Genomic DNA, 12,726 nt, shown 5'->3' on the forward strand with positions numbered 1-12,726 from the left:
TTGTTAGAAAAACAGAAGCAAAAATCTTTCTCAAAAACTCTGCATTTCCCAGCAGACATGTCATTGTCTAGGACTGGATCCCAGGCCCATCCTTAACTCAGTGAAGTTGGGGAAGGAGAGAAGGTGAATGATTTGTGAGCTCTAACCTGGGACCATGAAAACTGCTGCTCTGATCTGATCTGGCATGCCTCTTTCAAGGAAGGTGAACGGCTCTGGAGGAGGTGACCCATTGGATGTGCTACATCTCTCGAGGAAATGGAGGAGCTCTTAAGAAACTTATTTACAAAGTAAACGGCGAGCTAAGATTTTGGAAATATTTACTGGTAAGTGCTGTTCAAAGAGTATTTTTTAATATATGAAAGTGGGAGGGGAAAGATGAAAAGAAAACAAAAGCAAAGGAGTCTGTGGAACAGATAATGGAACTGAGAAACTTCCTGGTGGGACTGAAGTTCAAATTTTATTTCTTGGTGGAATTCATCATCCATTGTATATTATATTTCACTTCTATGGAATTATTCATCCATTCCACCTTGATGTCTATAAATATTACATTTTAATCTGGCTTCCTTAGCACAGGCATCACCCAGAGTGTTAGGCAGTGAGTGGCTACTGGTTTTTCCCTCTTTAGTTTCATAAAAATAAAAGAAGGGCTGAATGTATGACCCTCTAAAAACTCAAAGTGATGCATGACAAAATTACGAAGTCACCATTTTGGAGGTGGAAATTTTTTTCTCTCGGTGAAGATATAGCTTTTCTGGAATGCTGAGAAACAAGAGTTAGGGTGTATCCATAAATGCTTGAGAACTGGACCTACTTTCACACATCAGCTGGAGATGGGGCCTTGCTGCCTTCAAAGCTGGAGAACAGCAAGAGCCTGATGTTTTAAAACATCCCTTTGATTGTCATGAATAAACGTATTATGTAACCTCTTCTAGGTGGAAATGTAAACCCCAAGTATAAAAGCAGTGGTGTAACAAGAATAGAGCTTTTCAGTTCCAGTAAGATCCCACTTCATGTGGATGGTGACACTGGAGCCTCGGCCCACCACTGGGGACTCTGGAGTTAAAGAAAGCTCTGCTGAAATATGTTGTTTCTCCTTCAACCCTGTCTGCTACCTTACGTCCATTAAAATATGGTACCTGTGGGAAATTAAGTGGCAAAATAAATCTGACATTAGGGTAGACATAGGTATAGGATTCTTTCCCACCCACCAGCCCAGAGAAATGCAGGTTTCAGAATTGAGACTGATGAACTGGAAAGCAAGGATCCTGATCTCGCTTCCAAGTGCTGAGTCTTCCAGTGATGGTACTGGAGGATTGTTTGGAGCAGGACCATGCTAATAAGGAGCAAGTTGCTATTCTTGGAGGCATGCCAGGAGACATCCATTGACGAATATGATCTGCCATGCCGGCCTCAGCCAGTATATGAAATGAGTCCTAAGGAAAGATAAAAAGTGAGGAAACCTGGGAAGCATCAGCTGGGTTTTGTCATTGGAAGGCACCGTTCGCAATCATCTGTGAGAATTCTGTTAAAAATTATATGCCTTATTACCTTGTTGGAGCATTCGGAGAAATCTGTTTGGGAAACCTGGAGCTGAAGACAGAACTGAAATGACATGGCCCTGTACCCCAAAAGGAAGGCCTATGGAGGAAAGCTGCAGGAGTGATTTCTTTAGGATCTTGACTGTAGCAAAGGTGGATGACGTAGAGAAAGAACAGTTATTGAATTCCAGCAAAGCCATCCTGTCTTTCCAGTGTGGTTTCCTCCTGCTAATAAATGAGCAGCCTGACTCTATATGAATGGCTTTAGCACTCACATAGCTGTGAATCTGGAGCAGAAATAACTAGGAAGAATCCAAGAAATGTGGGTTTTAACCAAGGGGATGCCAGAAGCCTGTGGGAATAACATAAGATCAGGGGCCTAACCAAGCAGAAAGCAGCAATCTTTATTATAAAGCAAGAAGCAAGCAAATTGAAAGGCATGAGCTCTATCAACCAGTTATAGATCCAGCAGGAAAAGAAGCTGCACAGAAGGATGCCATGTGGAAAATGTTCGGTGTGCTTCTTAAGGAAACACGAAGCAGAGAGCATGGTGCAGAGCTAACATCCCACAGGCTAATTCCTGCTGTCAGGTTAGGATGCCTTGATTTGTAGTGATTGCCAAAGACATGAGAGTGGCTGACGTTCATCCCAATCCCACTTCTGCATTTCAAACATAGCTATCCTTGCAGCTTCACTGACAGTAAATACTTAGATTGCTGGTATGTTCTGAGTCCACTGCAATTGGAGTCCAGGCTGAACTGAGGATCTGAAATTTACTATTGAATATGATGACTTATCAGATCTCCTTTGCATTTTACTCTTCTCTTATAGAATATGCTCAGGCCCAAGTGAAAGACAGTGGTACAAAGGAAAGCCTTTAAATGCTGCATAATTTTGCAAGTGGCCAATGTTTTATTTGCAGGGAAGCACAGGCTAGGTTGTTTGACTAAAGCTAAACATTTTATCTCAGTGTCAATAACAAAACAAAAACTCTAGGCATCAGTTCTGTCTGTGTCTGTGCATTCCAAAAGAGCATTTTCTGAAAGCAAACAGCCCAAACATAAGCATCAGTGCGTATATCGCATGTTGGATACAAGGAACAGATCCCCAGGTCTTAGTTGGATGGCTTCACGTGGCCTCACTGTGGTCAAACCCGGCTTCAATGCACATTCTATGGTGAGGCATGGCAGGAAGGAGGTCCCTCTGGGCACTGTTCTGCAAAAATGTGGCTCTCTGTCTTGATTCGAATTTTCTTTTTAATTAAAATATTATTTTGAAAAACAACAGTACCTAAAACAAATGAGTACAGAATTGCTCTAGTGGAAGTGGGGGCCTGGCAGGGCTCAGCCTGCTCAACACTTTCCTTATTTCTTTCCTTCCCTTCTTCCCAACCAGCCGGTGACTTCCACAGGGCCCCGGAGGGGAGCTCTGAGGAGCACTGCTATATGCGGCATGCTTACCGGGTGCCCACTTATGAACAAGAATGGGCACTGCAAATATTTTGTTCCACACTGTTTGGTTAACTCTCTTCATAAATACCTGGAGGAGTGCTTTTATCATTGGTTTTCACTAAACAGCAAAAAAAAATGCTAATATGAATTAATAATTCACATTATAGTGTATACTAAGTGCAGTTTACATAAAGCCAACTTAAGCATAAATATATTCAGCAAGTTACAAGGACCACTCAAAAATATCTCTATTGTTAAAAATCAAGAATTAAAAGTGCCATAGCAAACATTCCATAGACTATTGCATTTAGTCTTTGTAGTCACTCTCTAGGGTATGTATTATAACCTTTCTTTTACAAATGAGGAAATAAATTAACACATGATTTATGCACTACCAAATGAGGAAATTTAAAGATATTATGTTTTCCAGTATCACAAGGCAAAGCAAGTGAAGGATCTACGGTTTGAATGTAAATCGAATAGAAAAATCAGTTTTTTTTTTTTTAAACGATATAATGAATCCTCATAGTGTATAGGAGAAACCCTTATTCTGGCGAGGCTGGAAAGTGTCCCTGAGATCCAAAAAGGTTTCTGTTGATCAGGGGACGTCTGAGTGCCGATTCTGTTTTACTAACCATAGATGTCCTCAGGTTCTCTTTATGCAGCAGCTGTTCAAAAGTCAACCTTTAATTTCAGAATCTTCTCCCTCGGCTGTCTAGAACTCACCTTTATTTCTTATTGTGTTCACATAACATATAACAGTGATGGAAAGGGATTTTAGGAGACATGACTCTGTTCATGATTCTTTCAAACCAGAGTGCTCCATGCAAATATTGTCTACCTAGGAATGCTTATTTTTCAGTTTTATGGAATTTATCATCTTCCTAGTTAAGGTACTATAGGCATCAACCAGGCAAAAGGAAGATGCGTCCCTTGTACTAAAATGTGATCTTCTTCCTGCCATTTCCAATGTTCTAGCTACAGTAGCTTAGGGTAAGGAGTACCTGTTTAGCAACTTCTGCCCACTCTCTGTTACTTAAGGATGGATCCAGATTTTTGTGGTGCTTGATGCTCATACAGTTTCATGAGTCCCCTTTAACAAATGCAATAAAAACTGTCTTCCATTTGCACAACATGAATGCATTGCTAAGGCCTCTTCCAGGTCTTAGGAAGAATCCCACGAAAAGGAGTGTCTGGGAAGCTTAAGCTTCATAGCTTTGTGATGTAGTTAACCTGAGCTTAGGTTGGGTAATGCTGATCTTCTGAAAGGACAGAGGAAAAAGAACATGGCATAGGAATAAGATCTGTTGCAGAACCAGACCCAACTTGAGAATCTCCTAGAAGACTGGGAGGGAGAGGGTCAAGGGGAAGGGAGAGAAAGCCCCTGGGAAGGCATTGCCCAGACTCCAGCATGGTACCTGACCTCTTGCAGGCAATTTTATAAAATTGGCCAAACGAACGAGCACAGAGGATTTCCTTGACAAGTCTCATAGGTAGGGCTCTTCTACCTATGAGCTGGTGAGTTAATTCTGCTTTGGTGAAAAAAATGCAGACTTTAGATTAAATCATTTTTTAAAAACTCCTTATTTCTCTATTCAAAATAAGAGGTGAGGATATTGACTCTATGATCATTCTCTGTACCTGGACCCCCAGATTGATCATCCTCTTCACTCCAGAGCATGCAAGTTTGGGATAGAAATGTAGCCATGCCAAATCCACATGCTGTCAACAAGCCAGTACACGGGGCGTGGTGAGCCGTGAGTGCAACACTCCCAGAAAAGGTGGACTATGTCTGCACTTTAAAGATACTGTAGGGTCCAATTTTTTCACAGTATGTTTTCAAGGCCAAAATCTAAGAAGGTGAAAGTGGAAAGAAGAGAAGGAATAAAAGCAACATTTGAAAGTCAACAAGCTCCAGATCATTTTTAATCAAAATTATTTCAGTCACTGTCACTCCCCCTGAGCAGCCTTTTCTGCCATGCGGCACCAGGCCAATGCAGTCAGGTTTCTGACAGTTTTCTTCATCAATCCAGGAAATAGAAAGCACGCCATTTGCACCATCTGCCACACAGGTGTCAGTCATTGAAAGGCAGCTAGGAAGCTGGGAAAGCATGTTGGAATGCCATTTGTGAAAGTAGTGAAATCTGGGCTGGGAAAGAGGCAATGAGCTTACTGTGCATGAGAAAGAAAAGAAACTTCTTAAAATGAGCACAGAGGAAGAAAATAATATGTTAAATCAGAGGAAAATGTTTATTGTCTCTCAATTAATTGGTATGATTGCTGCTTTTGGAAGTCATAATAAAAGAATTTCTCAGGAATTTTGTAATGACTGATCTCTATGGCTGATTAACGGTAATAATGGCTGTAATAATATTTGCACCTCCCTCCTTCTTTTAGAGTGGGAACATAGTGGAAGAAATTCCTGTACCAAAGAGCATCCTGATTCTGACCTCATCTCAGCTTCTGATGAAAAACCTTACCTGTGTTCACCATCCTGATACAATTTTTTGAACTTTTTTGTTGTATAGTATAACATATATACAAAGCAAAGAAATAAAAAAGCAATAGTTTTCAAAGCACACTTCAACAAGTAGTTTCAGGACAGATCCTAGAGTTCGTCATGGGCTACCATACGATCCTCTCAGATTTTTCCTTCTAGCTGCTCCAGACTATAGGAGGCTAGAAGGCTTAATACTTTTTTATCATCACAATCAACTTTTTTCTTTCTTTTCTGTAAAAAATAACATATATACAATAACATATATACAAAAAAGCAATAAACTTCAAAGCACAGCACCACAATTAGCTGTAGGACATATTTCAGAATTTGACATGGGTTGCAATTCCACAATTTTAGGTTTTTACTTCTAGTTGCTCTAAGATACTGGAGACTAAAAAAGATATCAATGTAATAATTCAGCAATCATATTCATTTGTTAAATCCTATCTTCTCTGTATAAATCCACCATCACTTTTGATCTTTCTACCCTTCTCTTTTAGGGATGTTTGGGCTATGGCCATTCTAACTTTTTCATGTTGGAAGAGTCTGTCAACAATATGGGGTAGGGAGAGGGAACTATCTGATGTTCTGGAGAGGCTGGGCCCTCTAGGTTTCAGGACTTACATCCTGATACAATTTTGATCATTATTTGTTTCTGTGACTGAAATCACAAGAATGCACCCTTCCCACAGCATTCCGGCAGCTGAGGCTCCTTGTGAGGTGCCATTTTATGTGCCACAAAATGAAACGGTCTTACTTCTCAACTTGGAACTCTTAGTAAGGACCACTGAGAAGTTTTACAGCAAGGTGGCACCCAATTACACAACAGAAGTTACTGATTGGTCCTCTTGTGTGTAGTGCTTACCATGCCCCGTAGGGGATGCAGTTGTATCGGTCTTTGATACTCATGTTATCTTCAGCATTGGCACAAGACAAAAGCACCAGGTAGGTGTGTTTGTTAGCAAGCTGCCAGAATGTGATATGCCAAGAACTGGAATAGCTCTTTTTTTTTTTTTTTTTTTTACACGGGCAGACACCGGGAAACGAACCCGGGTCTCCAGCATTACAGGTGAGAACTCTGCCTGCTGAGCCACCGTGGCCCACCTTGGAATGGCTTTTAAAAAGGGGAATTTAATAAATTGCAAGTTTATAGTTCTAAGGAAGTGAAAGTGTCCAAATTAAGACACCAACAACAAGAGGTTACCTTCACTCAAGAAAAGCCGATGGGTCAGGAACACTTCTCTCAGCTGGGTAGTCACATGGCCAGCATCTGCTGGACTCTTGCTCCTGGGCTCCATTGCTTTCAGTCTCTGTCCATGTGGAAGTTCCTCGCTTTGCTTCTCTGGGGCTGGCTTTTATCTCTTGGTTTCTCTTGACTCTCTCCAGGTTCTGGCTTGCTTAACATCTCAGGGCAATGTCTGCTGGACCCAAGCATCTCCAAACATCAGTGTCTGTTCTCCATGTGTCCACCTCTCTGTCAGCTCTGCTGTGAAGTTTCTGTCAGCTCTGAAGCTTCTGTCATTTCCGTCAGCTCTGAAGTTTCTCTACAAAATGTTTCCTCTTTTAAAGGATTCCAGCAGACTAATCAAGACCCACCTGGAATGGCTGGAGTCACATCTCCATGTAATCAAAAGATCACACCCACAATTGGGCATGTCACATCTCCATGGAAATAGTCTAATCGAAACTTTCCAACCTACAGTATTGAATCAGGACTGATAAAACCTGCTGCTCCTACAAGATTGGATCAGAATTAAAACTTGGCTTTTCTGGGATACATAATACTTTCAAACTGGCACGGTCTGTAAAGTTTTCCTTTAGTCATTTCCTTAAATGAGTCCTTTAATGATTTCCTTAAAATCATTTCATCTTTTTTAGTGCTATTTCTGTTTTTAATGGAGTATCCTTTTCTTCTCCTCCTCTAGCCTTTACCCGTCTTTTTTACCCCCTCTCCCTCCCTGCCCCCCACTCCAGGCAAATTGCTTACTTTTTGGTTATTCTGAAAAAAACATTACATTTGGTTTGTGAGAGCTATTAAGGATCTGGGGCTATGTTTCTCAAACTTGAGTAATATGTGTCCCTCTTTAAAGCGTAAAAACATAATTCTGGATCTGGAGTATTAACTTAAATGATTTTTATTATAATGTTACTTAACATGTATGAACATAAAGCTAGGTATAAGATCTATCTGCTTATAGCTGTTATATAAGAATACAAACAAAACAAAATTATATATTCAGCACAAAGAAAACTACAAAACCAAAAGAAATCAAAGTAACATTAATTGAATGTGATTGATAAACCTGTTTTGCCAAAATAAAATTGACTCACATTGTGAATATTTTACTAAGTGCTATAGCTCAAATTCTTTTGACTTTGGCATGCATGTGACTATTGTATACTCTGTGGTAACTAAACAGGTGTATACAGGAGGGAGGTAGGACAGCTGTCATTTTGACATTAAGGCATGCCAACATCAGGGCAGCCAGATAGGCTAGCCAACACATTAAAAGTTAAAATTGTAATTTTATGGATCGCTTGGGCCCAGCATGAACATACCCACAAACTTGAAGGTAGACAGTTAAAGCGCTAACAGTGCTCACTTTTAAAATGGGCATTTGGGTGATCCAGTATATGCTTATATTGCTTTTTGATTGTCATAAGACTGAAAGCAAATTTTAATGATCTTTTAGAAAATTCCTGGGCATTTATGGACCAGATGTGAACCAGTGACTTAAGATATTCCTTAAAAATGTTGCTGCTTTAAGTTATATATTAATGAAGAGCACCGGGTCTCTCTAGCCAATCATTATCCCCCCTTGGATGTTTCACACCTACAACTCAGCTCATTGTCTTTCTCCTAAAGCTTACCTCTTCAATCATTGCCTGCCTTCCTTCATCAGCTTCCACCAGTATGATGCCAGTAGCCTAGGCATTCCTCCTCCATGTCTTTTATCCATTCAGCCAAACTCAGTCTCCATGTCTTTTCCAAATAAAATTTATATAACTGACTTTGTTCACTTAACATGTTTACTGAAATCTATTGTGTGTCAGGTGCTGTTCTAGGGGCTGGAAATAGCAGTGAAATAAAAACAGATAAATTACATGCCCTAATAAATTACATGCAGATTGTATAAATAATAAATGAGTAAAAGTTAATAGAGAATATAATACCAGGTGTTAAATGCATTATTAAAAAAATAAAGCAGAATAAAAAGAAAGAGTGATGCCGTGATTATTTGAAATTGGGAGGGAGGGAGTGATGACAAAAGGCCTTCCTGAAAGGTAATGTCTGAGCAGTGATGAAGAGATGCATCTAGCTGTCTGGAGAAGGGAATTATAGGCAGTGAGAATAGTGAGCACAATGGCCTAGAGCGGGAAGTAATTAAGCCCTTCTAGGATGTTGGTGGAAGACTGCCAGTCAGCTTGGACTGAAGTTAGTAAGGAAAATGATGGTTAAGACATCAGTTCAAATAGGTAATCAAGAGTTAATGATTGATATCATTATAATAATATTGAAACCTATTGTAGGTGTAATAGGAAGCCTTTAGAAAGTTTTAAGCAAGGGAGTAACATGATCTGATTTACATATTCAAAATATCACTTTATCACTCTGGATTTGATTTTTCTCTACCTCAAATTTCTCTGTTTTAATAACTTAGTATTTAACTTTTACCTGGAATAATGCAGTGAGAACTCTTCTTGCCACCAATGTTAGCCCATCCCCTCCCTCTGTTTCACCTCGATAAAGGTTATTGATGCTCCAGGTTGCTGTCAGAATGATCTTTCTAAAACATGTATCTGATCATGCTGGTGTTCCTGTTAAAGCACTTCACTCACTCTTCATTTTCTAGTGAAACCTCTCCAAGCAGTTTGATTTCCTATTGATAAAAAGTGACCATTTATACAATGAATGTACATTTATACTTTTCTAAATTATATGTATAGGGTACTCTTTTAATTTGTAAAATCTGCTGGAATGCACACCAGAAATGGATGGGCTTTCATAAAGGGAATTTACTTAGTTACAAATTTCCTCCTTTCCTTGGAGGAAAGGCAGCTGGCTTTCATTTGGGTTCCTCTGTCAAACGGGCAGGAACATGGTGATACCTGCTGGCCTTCCCTCCTGGTTTCTGGGTTTGAACAGCTTTCTCCAGGGTGTTTCCTTTCTGCATTTCCAAACGTCTGGGTCTATGTCAGCTCTGAGCACTGAACTGAGCTGTGCTGAGCTGCTTCTCTCTTTTCTGACTTTTTCTTTTAAGGTTATAGTTGATTAAATTAAACGTCCTTCCTTGCAGAAAATATTTCCCTTAGCCAATCGCAGATGTAATCAGCCATAGATGAAATTCATATGCTGATGATTTAAGTCCACAGCAGCAAAACAACTGGGCACCATCACCTGGCAAGTTGACACTTGAATCTAACTATCACAGATACGTTGGTAATATCTTCTATATATTCTAAAATTATGCTAAGTAAGTTAAAATTGAATGATAAAGATGAAATAAATGTTATTTAAATATTTTAGCATTATTTTTATTTTACTTAAAATGTAGCTTCAAAAACTATTTTGCTCTCAAAATATTTTTGAAGTATATAATATTTTTGTGAGAGCACAGTGCTTTGAGATGCCTCATCTTTGAAAATTTTGTGGGAATATTTTATGATAGAATAATTCAAAGTCTGATTTAAAATTGAGTTTATTTTGACACTTAGGTTTGAAAGATGAATACTCTGATTTGATAAACACAGCCAGCAATGCCCATTTTCTCTTCAGATCTGTGCAATATTTCTGAAGAATTGTTTTTTCAACTAAAACAGACATAAAAACTGTTGGCCAATTTTGTGATGGTTTTTTGGTTTAAATTCAGCTAGCAAATGTCCTTTATCCCTTATGTTAACTTGCTCAAGTAAACAAATTGGAAGACACTGCCTTTTTATATTTTTAGCAAATGGTTCAAATCTCATAGAATCTTTTTGTTAGGTAGAATTTTAAACTCACAAAATTTACATAATTTTGGCAAAGAAAATTATCATACTAATTGCAAACCTTTCTAAGTACATGTTTCAAAATGTTCTGATCATTGCATAACTTTCTTGGGCATGATCATTATACTTTACAGCATTTAAAATATATATGTTCTATTTTTGTGGTATAGTTTTCATACCACACTCTTTTTAGGCATTCAGTTCAATGAGTTCTGACAAATGTGGTGTAACAACCACAAAAATCTACATTTAGAACATTTCTAACACCATTCAAAATTTCCTTCATTTCCTTTATCACCAATCCTCTCCCATATCCAGACATAGCAAGCACCGAGGTTATTTCTTTTCCTATAATTTTGCTTTTTCTAGAATATCATATAAATGGAATCATAGTCTGTAGATGTCATATCTGACTTTCATTTAGCACATTACATTTGACATTAATCTAAGTCATGGCATGTGTAAGAATTTCATTCACTTTTAATAATAATGTTCCATTGTATGGATTTATATTCATTTATCCATTCACAGTTGAAGGGTGTGTTAGTTAGATTCAGTTGTCAACTTGGCCAGGTGAGCATGCCTAATCTTGTTGCTGCGGACATAAGCCAACGGTACGTGAACCTCATCTGTTGCCAATTACATCTGCAGTCGGCTAGGAGGCGTGTCTGCTGCATTGAGTGACTTTGACTTAATTGGCTAGTGCTTAAATGAGAGATCGCAACATAGCACAGTCTAGCAGCTTGGCATTCCTCATCTCAGCACTTGCAGCTCAGCCTGGGCCCTTGGAGATGGAGAAAGAAATCACCCCGGGGAAAGTTGTTGGAACCCAGGGGCCTGGAGAGAAGACCAGCAGAGACCATCCTGTGCCTTCCACGTAAGAAAGAACCTCAGTGGAAAGTTAGCTGCCTTTCCTCTGAAGAACCAACAAAATAAATCCCCTTTTATTAAAAGCCAATCCGTCTCTGGTGTGTTGCATTCTGGCAGCTAGCAAACCAGAACAAAGGGCATGTGGGTTGTTTACAGTTTATGGACTTTATGGACAAAGCTGCTATAAACATTCACCAGCAAGGTTTTGTGTTCTTATCCCTATGATAAAAACCTACAAGTGGGATTGCTGAGTTCTACTGTAAGAGTGTGTTTAACTTTGTAGCGGAAACCTAGCAAACCATTTTCAAAAGTTGTTGTACCAATTTTTATGACCTCTAGAAACATGAAAGAGTTTTAATTGTTACACATTCTGGCAAGCACTTTTTAAGGTCTTTTTTGTTTGTTTGTTTTTGTAATTTCAGCCATTCTACTAACATGTATTAAAATTTTATTGTAATTCTAATTTATAATTCACTAACCACTAATGATGCTGAGCATCTTTTTTTATGTACTTTTTTGTCATCTGTATATCTCCTTTGGTTAAGTAGTCTGTTTAAATCTTTTGCCCATTTTTTAAAAACTCAAATTATTTGCCTTCTCACTGAGTTGCAAAAGTCCTCTATATAATCTTGATACAAGCCTTTATCAGGTGTGTGACTTGCAAAAATTATCTCCAAGTCTGAGGATTTTTTTCTTTTTTAATTTTTTTTTGACATGGGCAGGCTCTGGGAATTGAACCCACATCTCTGGCTCGGCAAGAATTCTGCCACTGAGTCACCGTTGCCTGCCCAGATTTTTGTTTTTACTTTCTTAACAGCATCTTTCAAAGAGAAAAGGGTTTTAAAGTGCGTGATTTCCAATGGTCAGTGTTTGCTTTTATAATTTATATTTTTAGTGTCCTGAGAAATATTTCAGTAATCCTTTGTACTAGTTTGAAGCTATTATGTACCCTAGAAAAGCCATGTTCTATTAATCCTAATCCAATCTTTTAGGGGCAGACCTATTATTTAAGGTAGAACCTCTTGATTAGGTTGTTTCAATGGAGATGTGACTCCCAAATGTGCTTACAACCTTTGATTAAATTATATTTCCATGGATGTGCAATGTGAGGTAGGTTTTAATTAGTTTATTGGAGTCCTTTCAAAGGGGAAACATTTTGAAGAAAGCTCAGGCAGACATTTGGAGATGCTTGGAATGCTGACAGAGATGCTTGGATAGTTGATACAGAGAGCAGACACTTAGACACAGACATCTGGAGATGCAGAGCCCAGCAAATGTCACTATATGCCTTCCTATGACATGCTAAGTAATGCAGTACCTGGAGAGAGCTTCTCTGATACAGAGAAGCTAAGTGAGGGCCCATAGACACTTGGAG

Source organism: Tamandua tetradactyla, chromosome 14 (genome assembly GCF_023851605.1).
Source record: "Tamandua tetradactyla isolate mTamTet1 chromosome 14, mTamTet1.pri, whole genome shotgun sequence".
Classification (NCBI taxonomy): domain Eukaryota; kingdom Metazoa; phylum Chordata; class Mammalia; order Pilosa; family Myrmecophagidae; genus Tamandua; species Tamandua tetradactyla.